Source organism: Artibeus jamaicensis, unplaced genomic scaffold (genome assembly GCF_021234435.1).
Source record: "Artibeus jamaicensis isolate MK-2021 breed Jamaican fruit bat unplaced genomic scaffold, CSHL_Jam_final contig_311, whole genome shotgun sequence".
Taxonomy (NCBI): Eukaryota; Metazoa; Chordata; class Mammalia; order Chiroptera; family Phyllostomidae; genus Artibeus; species Artibeus jamaicensis.
In genome coordinates this window covers 2,253,612-2,264,991 of record NW_026521717.1, presented here as the reverse complement: position 1 = coordinate 2,264,991, position 11,380 = coordinate 2,253,612, and positions in this window count along the sequence as shown.

The window sequence follows — 11,380 nt, the reverse complement described above, 5'->3', positions numbered from 1 at the left end:
GAGCCTCCTTCTGGGACTTTCTATGCAGCTTTAGGAACACCACAGAGAACCTCTAAAATTAATACTTATTCAAGCAGTATAAATACACAGTAACATTTTGATTACCTGCTAGAACCAAGAAATAGATATTCTAATCGAGTAGCTTTTTTAATACAGCCTATTTTTATTATAGAACAAATCCAAGCAAGAACATCTCTACAAAAATTTTATAAAACACTGATCAGAACAGTTCTCTTAAAGATTTAGAGTGATACCCTTTGCCAGTTAGCTGTCCTGAGAAACACAGAATTTTACCAAATACAGCTCTTCAGTCTTATAACCAGACATCAGAATTTCACTGAAAAATAATCTCAATAAATATTTGTGAAAAGTCATAGGTATTTTTAAACCAAATGAAATCCAATTATAATAACTACCACTAGTTATTGAGCACTTATTAAGTGCCTGGCTATGTACTTAGCTCTTTAAGTACACAATCTTTCCCTAACATAGAAAGCTTTAGAAGTGCATGAGAAAAGACAGGCATCTATAAGAAAATTTGGTTACAGAATATAAGGATGGAGTGCTGGCTCTCAACAACACTGGGCATATGAAATATATTATTAAAATAATACACTTTAAAGACACAATCATAAAAATATAAATATGAGTTGAATTAATTAATTCTTCCTTTCAGATTAAAACTATAGTCTCTGTAGGTGGACAGTACAGAAGGCTTGAGGAGCTCTTGGGAAATGTCAGGGCAGGCTTATTGACTTCATCCCTAGATTCTCCTCTAACAGAGATTTCTCTGCAACTTTGATAATTTTTTAAATTTAATTATTGTTCAAGTACAGTTTTATCTCTTTTACTCCCATCCCAGTCTACCCCCCAAGTGCTCCCCACCTCCCTCCCATTTTCAAAACCCTTAGTTGTTGTCCATGTGTCCTTTATACTAGTTCCTCTAAATCCTTCCCCTGTTTCCCCTGAAATTCCCTTTCCTTTCCCCTCTGGTCACTGTCCCCTGTTCTCAATTTCAGTGTCTTTGGTTATAATTTGCTTACTTGTTTATTTTGTTGTTTAGGTTCCTGTTAAAGGTGAGATCATATAGTATTTGTCTTTCAACGCCTGGCTTATTTCACTCAGCTCAATGTTTTCCATTTTCATCCATGCTGTTGCAGAGAAAGCTCCTTCTTTCTTTCTGCTGCATAGAATTACATTGTGTATATGTACCATAATCTTTTGATCCACTCAGTTACGGACAGGCACCTAGGTTGCTTTCAGCTGTTGGCTATTGTAAATTGTGCTGCTATGTACATTGGGGTGCATAGGTTCTTTTGGATGGGTGTTTTAGTGTTCTTACCATATAATCCCAGCAGTGGAATTGCTGGGTCAAAAGGCATATTCATTTTTAGTTTTCTGAGAAAATTCCATACTGTTTTCCACAGTGGTTGTTGCAGTCTGCAAGCTCACCTATAATGGATTAGCATCCCCTCTTCTCCACAACCTCTGTAACATATGTTGTTTGTTGCATTGTTTATAATGGCCATTCTGACCAGTGTAAAGTGGTATCTCATTGTGGTTTCAATTTGCATCTCTCTGATAGCTACTGATATTGAGCATCTTTTCATGTATCCCTGGATCTTCTGTATGTCTTCCACAAAGAAATGTCTGTTAAAGTTCTTTGCCCACTTACTAATTGGGTTGCTTGTCTTCTTAGAGTGAAGTTGTTCTTAGAGTGAGTTCTTTGTATATTTTGAAGATTAAACTCTTGTCTGAGGTATCATTGGCAAATATGTTTTCCCATACAGTTGGCTCTCTTTTTATCATAATACTGTTCTCTTTAGCCATGCAGAAGCTTTTAATGTTGATGAGATCCCATTTGTTTATTCTTTTCTTTATGTCCCTTGCTCTAGGGGACATATCAATAAAACAGTTGCTGTGTGAAATATATGAGATTTTCTTGCCAATGTTCTCCTCTAGGACTTTAATGGTGTCACAGCTTATATTTAAGTCTTTTATCCACCTTGAATATATTTTGGTGTATGGTGTAATTTGGTGCTCGAGTTTCATTTTTTTTTTTGCATGTAGCTGTCCAGTTCTCCCAACAACATTTGTTGAAGGGGCTATTATTAATCCATTTTATGTTGCTGCCTCCTTTGTCCAATATTAATCAACTGTAGAGAATTGGGTTTATATCTGGGCTCTCTGTTCTGCTCCATTGGTCTATGTGCCTGTTTTTATGGCAGTACCAGGCTGTTTTGATTACAGTGGCCTTGTAATAAAGTTTGGTATCAAGTATTGTGATTCCCTCCTACTTTGTTCTTCTTTCTCAGAATTGTAGCTGCTATTTGGGGTCATATATGGTTCCATATAAATTTTTGAAACGTTTGTTCTATGTCTGTTAAGTATGTCTTTAGTACTTTAATAGGTATTGCAATGAATCTGTAAATTGCTTTGGGTAGTATGGGCATTTTGATGATGTTAATTCTTCGAATCCATGAACAAGGTATGTTTCCATTTGTTTGTGTCTTCCTTGATTTCTTTTTTCAGCGTTGTGTAGTTTTCTGAGTACAGGTCTTTTACCTCCTTGGTTAGGTTTATTCCCAGGTATTTTTTTTTTCTTTTTGCTATATCGAATGGGATTTTTTCTTGATTTCTGCTTCTGCTGTTTCATTGTTGGTATACAAAAATGCCTTTGATTTCTGGATATTGACTTTGTAGGCTGCTGTTTTGCCAAACTCATTTATTAGGTTGAGCAGTTTTGGGGTAGAGTCTATAGGATTTTCCATGTACACTATCATGTCATCTGCAAACAGTGACAGTTTTGCTTCTTCCTTTTTAATTTGAATGCCTTTTATTTCCTTTTCTTTTCTGATGGCTTTCTTGAATTTGTTGAGGCTCGTTTTGTGTACTATCATGTGTGCTATCTTTGAAAATGTTCCACGCACATTTAAAATGAATGTGTATTTAGGCTCTTTGGGATGAAGGGCTCTCTATATATCAGTTAAGTCCATTTCATCTAGGACATTTTTTAGTTCCACAATATCTTTGTTGCTATTTTGTTTGGAAGATCTGTCCATTTTTGACAGTGGGGTGTTAAAATCCCCCACTATAATTGTGTTGCTGTCAATATCTTTCTTGAAGTCCTCTAATATTTTCTTTATATATTTGGGTGCTCCTATGTTGGGTGCATATATAATTGCGATGTTAATGTCTTCTTGGTGGATTGTTCCTTGAGTATTATGAAGTGACCTTCTGGGTCTCTTTTTATGGACCTTTTTTTGAAGATTATTTTGTGTGATATGAATATTGCTACACCAACTCTTTTTTTCTGCCCGTTTGCTTGGACAATTTGTTTCCAGCCCTTTACTTTTAGTCTGTGTAGGTCTTCTGTCCTGAGGTGGGTCTCTTGGAGGCAGCAAATGTGTGGGTCATGCTTTCTTATCCACTCAGCTATTCTGTGTCTTTTGATTGGAGCATTTAATCCATTTACGTTTAAGGTTATTATTGATAGGTACTTATGCCTTGCCATTTTTGTACCTGTGTTCCTCTCTGTCTCTCTCTTTTCCTTCCTTTCCTTAAAGCAGTCCTTTTAGTATTTCTTGCAGAGCTGGTTTGGTGGAGGCATATTCTTTTAGACTTCTTTTGTCTTGGAAGCTCTTTATTTGGCCTTCTATCTTGATTGAGAGCCTTGCTGGGTAAAGTAACCTTGGTTGCAGGCCTCTGGTTCTCATTACTTGGAGTACTTCTTGCCATTCTCTTCTTGCTTGGAGAGTTTCCATTGAGAAGTCAGTAGCTAACCTTATTGGTGCTCCCTTTTATGTTACTTCCCTTTTCTCCCTTGCTGCCTTTAAGATTCTCTCTTTGTCTTGAAATTTTGCTATTTTAATGATGATGTGTCTTGAAGTGGGCCTCTTTGGGCTCTTCTTGGCTCTTCTTGGGACTCTTTGTGTTTCCTGGATTTGTGTGACTTTTTCTCTAGTCGAATTAGAAAATTTTTCTCTCATTACTTTTTCAAATAGATTTTCTATCCCTTGTTCTTCTTTTTCTCCTTCTGGTATCCCTATTATTTAGATATTGTTACGTTTCATATTGTCTTGCATTTCTCTTAATCCCTCTTCATTCTTTCTGAACCTCTTTTCCTTTTCTTACCCTTTCTGGGAGTTTTTTTCTACTTTTTCCTCCAACTTGCTGAACCAATCTTCTGCCTCATCAGTCCTGCTTTTGATTCCTTCCACTGTGTTCTTCAGCTCCAAAATTGTATTCTTCATTTCCTCTTGTCCCTTGCTGATAGTTCATATTTCCTTTTTCATGTTGAAATAGTTTGCAGTGAGTTCATTGTAGCTCCCCTGTAGTTTCTGGTAGCTCATTGTGAGCTCTTTGAACGTCCTGATAACCAGTGCTTTGAATTCAATATCTGATAACTGACTTGCCTCTATTTCATCTAGCATTCTTTCTGAGGCTTCCTCTTTTTCTTTCATTGGGGGATTGTTTCTTTGTCTTCCCATTGTTTGTGAGATTCTTCTCGTTAGCTTCAGCTTCTTAAATTGATTTGTTCTGGCTTCCTGGGTTTATGGTGTGAACTTCTGTGGTATAATACCTGTGAGACTCAGTGGTGTAGTCTCCTTGATCTCCCAAGCTCACTGGTCTTGGGCTGTCCTTTACGTTTGCCCTGAGTTTGTCTTTGGGTTTTTGTTGTTTCTGGGTCTTTCTTTTGTGGGTCCTTCCCACCAGCTGGTGAAATTATGGTCCCTCCATCCACTACCCATTTTAATTTGTTGTGCTGGTGAGGGCGGGTTGTGTTGAAGCTAGTTGTTCTGCATGTACAGGGTTTTGAAGATTCTCTTTTGCTTTTGTTCATTTGTTTGCCCTTGGTAGTTTCTCCACTGTTTAATTGTATTTCCAGATAGGTCTTGGGTTGTGGTTTGTGTGGTTTCTTCTCCCTCCTTCACCTTCTTCTGTTGTTATATGTTGGTAGTTCTTTTGTTTTTGGGTTTCCTCTTCCAGTGGGTATCCTGGTGTTGACCACTTCCTCCTACTCTTTTTTTGTGTGTGTAATCAGTTGGAGGGGAAGGCAAACTGGTTTATGACAGCAGGAGAGTATTCCATGATATTTACAGTAGCAGCCAGTAGAGAAAGGATAGGAGATCCCCTGGCTATGTACAGCAATAACTGTAATCTTCAACTTAACTACCACTTTTTAGAAAGGATGGAAAGAAGATAAGGCTCTAGTTGGGGAGGGAAGGTTTGTGATTAGGATCTAGAAAGGAGTGAGGTTGAGGGAGGTCAGATTCTAAGGTAAAGTGAGAGAGAAGAAAGGATGGTAAATAGGTGTAGTGTGAGAGAGAATAGAGTTAACCAGTACAGTATTATAGTTCAGGCAATAATGAAGTGGGCTAAGATCTGGGGGGGTTGTTGGGTAGTTTTTACAATAGTATGTAACAACTATTATTTACAATAATATTAGAGCAACAATCATATGATAGAATCTATGATATACCAAGATTAAGGAGTATTGGACTTTCAATACTGTGCTAACTTGGCAAGGGGAAGTAAAGGACAGTAAATTAGCAATACACTATGATTGAGGGGACAGGGGAAACCTGTCAAGTGATACAATATATCCAGCCAAGGTAAAGAAGACTATACAGAAAGAGGAGGAATACAAATATACTCTTTATAAAAGATGTAAGAATAATGAAAAATACAAATATGCAGTAACTTGTAGTTTTTCTGCTATGGCAAAGTGAATTTTGTCTCTCTGTCTCTACTATTGGGATACCCCCTCTTTGAGTCCAACTCTGGTCTTTTTGTAGTTCCAAGTTTTTTGTCTCGCTTGTGGGGGGATGGGGGGGAAGGGGAGGAAAGGCAACAAATTTGGAAAGAGAGGAAGAAGAAATAGAACTAGAAAGAAGAAAAAAGGGTAAAAGTATTGAAAGATAAAACAATAATAAAGTTAAAAAATAAAAGATTATTTTTTAAAAAACCCTCTTGTTGGTTCCCAGCTGGTCAAATGTTTTTTTCTGGTCTCACTGGCAGTAGCAATCTGAGGAGCGATTGGTGTGGTCTTTCTCCCTTCTCAGTGAACTCAGCCACTCTCATGAGCACTCTCCCAAGATCCGGTCCGGTGCCTCACCTCAGCCCCCCACTGAGAGCAGATTTTTTTCCCCAGGATTCACAGTCCTGGGCTGGGGTGCTGGCATGAGCTCCTGGCCAGGCTTCCCTGGTCCTGCAGGCTTGGGCACGAACCTTTCCCAGGGGAAGTTCCCTTAAAGGGGAAAGCAAGGGTGACTCTCCAATTCTCCCAAGCCGGCGACCACAGACTTCATGGGTGATCAAAGTCTTCTCATTTGCTTCCTCATACCCATTCCTTTCTCTGACATTTTAAGCAAACAGATCTCTTCTGGCATTTATCAAACTGTGCCCGGCTGGGTACGAAGGGATCTGATCACCCAGCTCTCTCCCAAGGACCTGGCTGCCAGGCCTTGGCTCCCAGCCTGGGCCCTGGAACAGCCTGGCAGAGGTGGCAGCCTCAGCCTGTGGCCTCTGCGCTGTTCCCTTGGACTTTATTGACCTGTAGCCATCTTCTCACCATCTGGTCACTCAGTGTCTGCTCCAGTTTTTGGAGTCCTAGTTTGGACTAGGATATGCTGGGTCCCTGTTGGCTATTTGCTGTGCTCCTCCACAGATCAGCTATGTTTTTCTCCCGTGTGTGGGGGGAGGGGGGAGAAGCAGAATCTTTTGTCCTACTCCACCACCATCTTCCACCTTTGGTAAATTTTAGAGCATGCTTATGATCGCTGGGTAAGTCTGGAATTACTGAAATATTATTATAGTATCATTACTATCAAATAAATGTGAAAAAAAGTAAAATAATAGAAAGCAAAAATGAAATCTAAATGACAAGTGATTTTTAAAGATTCCAGGAGGAAAATAAATAAACCAAAAAATATACCTAGTAGCGGAAGGTCTAAGAGTGGAGTAAGTGGAAGCTGCAATTACCTCCTCCCATAAAGAGATCAAAATTACACGTAAATTATAGAACAATTAATCATGATAACCGATTAAGGACTAACTGAAGAGAAGTCATATAAACAAGAATATACAGAAGAAGCCAGTGGAGACTAGTAGGAAAGGCGGAGATGAGAAACAGGCTGGCCCCATAACCACATGCTGTAACTGAGAACCTGGAAGGATATCATAACTGCAGAGGGTGCCCATGATTAACAAGAGCTCTCCAGCCAGAGGCACCGATGCAAGTAATAGGAGCCCACAGACCATCAGCAGGGATTTCATCTGCCCAGGTGAGATGGTAGGAGGCTGCTAGAAACTCAAGCATCCTCTTAAAGGGACAGTGCACAAACTCTTGCTCACAGGTATTCACCCTCGGCCCCAGCAAACCAATGACAGTTTCAGGACTTCCATAATCATAGAGGGAGAGACTGAGTTGCACAGTTTTGGAATGAGAGCTAGAAGGACAGTCTCTAATACCTCTGTGTTAAGCCCTCCTCCCACATGGCATTAGCCTTGTGAGCTATACTAGCTCTACCCAGACAACTCCCTTAGGCTTCATCCTAACCAAATTGAGCACAGCTAGAAGCTATGTTAGTGGCAACAAGCCTGGGCCCATTGTGTAGTCTTTCTTTAAAAACTCTCAAGGAACCCCAGGGAAGCTCAGGAGGATGGGATGGGGGCGGGGCAAACTGAGTTGCATGGCTTTGTTAGGTAGAATAGATAGCAAACTAAGGCAGGAAGGAAGAGAGAGACATGTTTCACCTACTAACTCAGCAGTCCTGAGCCTGGTCTGATAACATTACTGATAGGTACTTATTTGTGGTCTCATGACTTTATGTTTAAGTCTTTTATCCACCTTGAATTTATTTTTGAGTGTAAGTTGGTGATCAAGTTTCATTTTTTTGCATGTAGCTGTCCAGCTCTCCCAACACCATTATTGAAGAGGCTATTTTTACTGCATTTTATGCTTCAACCCCCTTTGTCAAATATTAAACCATAGAGACTTGGGTTTATTTCTGGGTTCTCTATTCTGTTCCATTGGTCCATATACCTGTTTTATTGTCTCGCTTGGGGGGAAGAAAATAAATAAATAAATAAATAAATAAATAAATAAATAAATAAATAAATACATGTACAGAGAGGAAAGAAAAAAATAAGCTTCCTGCTGACTAAACCTGTGGAGCGAGTTCTGCTGGTCTTCCTGGATGCCACAGGAAGAGAGGGGCTGGGCTTTACTGTTCACCCTTCCGACAGTTTTGTGAGGTTGGGGGTCAGGTCTGGGTCACAATATTCACAGTTACCCAGCCTCCCACTCAGGTCCTCAGTGCACTGCAAGGCCTCCACTGACCATTTGTGCCAAGTCTGTCCCTTGTGGTGCACCTCCTCCTTGCTGTTTGCAAGGCCATCATGGCCAGTGCCCACCACCAAGCCAGCAACGCCAGTCAGCCTCTAGGCAAACAGTGAGAATCAGCTACCAGGCATGTGGGCTGAGTCAAGCCCAGGTTTGTAGCTCAAATCAGCCTCCAGGCCTGTGGCATGACTCAGCGGCCCAGCCTGTGAGTGGCCTGAGTGAAGTGCTGGTGAGCAGCGCAAATTAGCCTCTGGGCCGGTGGTTGTATTCAGCTGCCCAGCGCAAGCCAGCAGCTGCACAATAGTTCCTAACAAAGCAGCTGAGAGCCTTTTATTTTTTTTGAGTAAAAGCCTCTTGTTCAAGCCCACTGTTCTTAATAAGTGCCTGGCTTTTCACAGAGCCCAACTTTCTAAACAGACTAAAGACTCTCTGGGTTGGGGTCCAACATGGCCCAACTCTTCTCCCTTCTCCAGGTGTCACCTGGCTCCCCAATTTCTCTTTCATCCTGACTCTTTCTTTCTTCACCTTTTCTTCTTCTTATCCCAAATTTCAAATTTTCCCTGTCATAGCCTGAATTTTGTTCCTCACTCTTAGTAATCCCTCTCCCTCAATCATCTCAAAATCACTACCCATTCCTCTAGAGAGCTCTTAGTTTTTCTTTCTTTCTTTTTTACCTCTTATTCCCATTCAATTTATATTAATTTTAGCTAATTTGTTGTTGATAGTGCTGTGGTGGCTCTTTCTCTCCAATTTGGCTCCTTTTTAATTATTTATTTCCTTTTTTTCTTTCTCTTTCTCACTATATTTTACTTTATTTTAATTTCTGTTTTAACCTAATTCTATGTGCTTCCCTTCTCTTCCTCCATTTTTCCTTCTTCATTCCCTTTTGTAATTATGAAGTAAATTTTACTCTCTCTTCACACTGCTCAAATTCCAAGCTCTTATTAGTGCTCCTCCCTCTACCCTCTAAAAATCATTTTTCTTTCAGTGGTCTCATATTCACTCTCCTTTCTTATCATATTCTTAATCCCTTTACACCCTTACTAATACTGGTTCATTTGCTGTTGGTAGTGGGATTGTGGGCGGGAGTTATTTTTGTGGGTGTGGGTTTCTTTCCTGGACTTTGTGTTTTTTTTGTTCTGGCAACACCTTCACTAGAGCATGTAAGACATGATGGGCAGAGAGACTCTCAGTCAACCAGCTGGAGGGAAGGACTCACCAAAGTACAGACCAACAACAATCAAAACCCAATTATATCCAGGGAGTGAACAAAAATGGCACAAAAAGCATCCCAAGAGCAACAAGTTCAGGAGATCAAGGAGACCGCAACACTGAATCGCACAGGTCTCCTACTATAGAAGTTCATACCCTAAAGACAGGGGTTCAAAACAGATCAATTTAAGATGCAGAAGCAAACAAGGAGAGTCTCTCAAAAATAGGAAGACAAAAAACAACCCCCAATCAAAAGAAAAGGAGAAATATTCAGAAAGAGTGCTAAATGAAACAGAGGCAAGAAAACTATCAGATATTGAGTTCAAAACAATGGTTATTCAGAAGTTCAGTGGGCTCAGTGAGAATTACCAAAAACTACAGGGAAGCTATGAAGTACTTATTGTGAACTACATCAGCATGAAAAAGGACATGGAAACTATCAACAAGAGCCAGGAGAAAATGAAGAACACAATGTGTGATTTGAATACCAGAGAAGGAATCAAAAGCAGGCTAGATGGTGCAGAAGTCAAATGAATGAGATGGAGGACAAGGTAGAAAACAATTCCCAGAAATAAGAAAAGGAAAAGAGGCTTAGAAAGAATGAAGAGGGGTTAAGCGAAATGCAGGACAACATGAAATGTAATAATATCTGTATAATAGGGCTACCAGGGAAACAAAAGGAGCAAGAGATAGAGAACCTTTTTGAAAAAACAATGATGGAAAACTTCCTTAATTCGATGAGAGAAAAAGTCACACAAGTACAGGAAGCACAGAGGAACCTAGTCAAGATGAACCCAAAGAGGCCCACTACAAGACACATTATCATTAAAATGCCATTTTAAAGGTGAAGAGAGAATCTTAAAGGCAGCAAAGGAGAAACAGGAAGTAACATACTATGGAGCTCCAATAAGGTTAGAAGCTGACTTCTCAATAGAAACACTATAAGCCTGAAGGAAATGGCAAGAAATATTCTAAGTAATGAAAAGCAAAGGCCTGCAACCAATAATACTCTACCCAGCAAGGCTCACAATTAAAATGGAAGGCCAAAAGATGAGCTTCCCAGACAAAAGAAGTCTAAAAAAATACACTTCCACCAAGCCAGCATTACAATATATGCTAAAGGGACTGCTTTAAGAAGAGTAATAAAAAGAGCCCGATGAAAAGGAACACACTTAAAAAGGGAAAAATAAATAAGTACCTATCAGTAATAACCTTAAATGTAAATGGATTAAGTGCTACAAACAAAAGATATAGGGCAGCTGAATAGATTAAAAAACAAAACAAAACAAAAAAAACCCAAAACATGACCCAGACATATGCTGCCTACAAGAGACTCACCTCAGAACTAAAAGTGAAAGGCTGGAAACAAATATCCCAAGTAAGTGGACGGGAAAAAAAAGCTAGGGTAGCAATATTTATATTAGACAAAATAGCTTTCAAAACAAAGGCTATAAAAAGAGACCCAGAAAGACACCATAATACTCAAGGGAAGAATCCATCAAGAAGACATAAACATTATAAACATATATGCACCCAACATAGGAGCACCCAAATACATAAAAAAATCCTGGAGTACCTCAAAAAAGAGACAGACAGCAACATACTTATATAGGGGATTTTAACCTCCCACTGGCAACAGTGGATAGATCTTCCAAACAAAATATCAACAAAGATATTGCAGCACTGAACAATGTCCTAGATCAAATGGACTTAACCGATATCTATATACAGAACCTGTCATCCCAAAGAAGCAAAAAACACATTTTTTTCAAATGCACATTGAACATTTTCAGAGATAGACTGCATAAGAGGACACAAAAG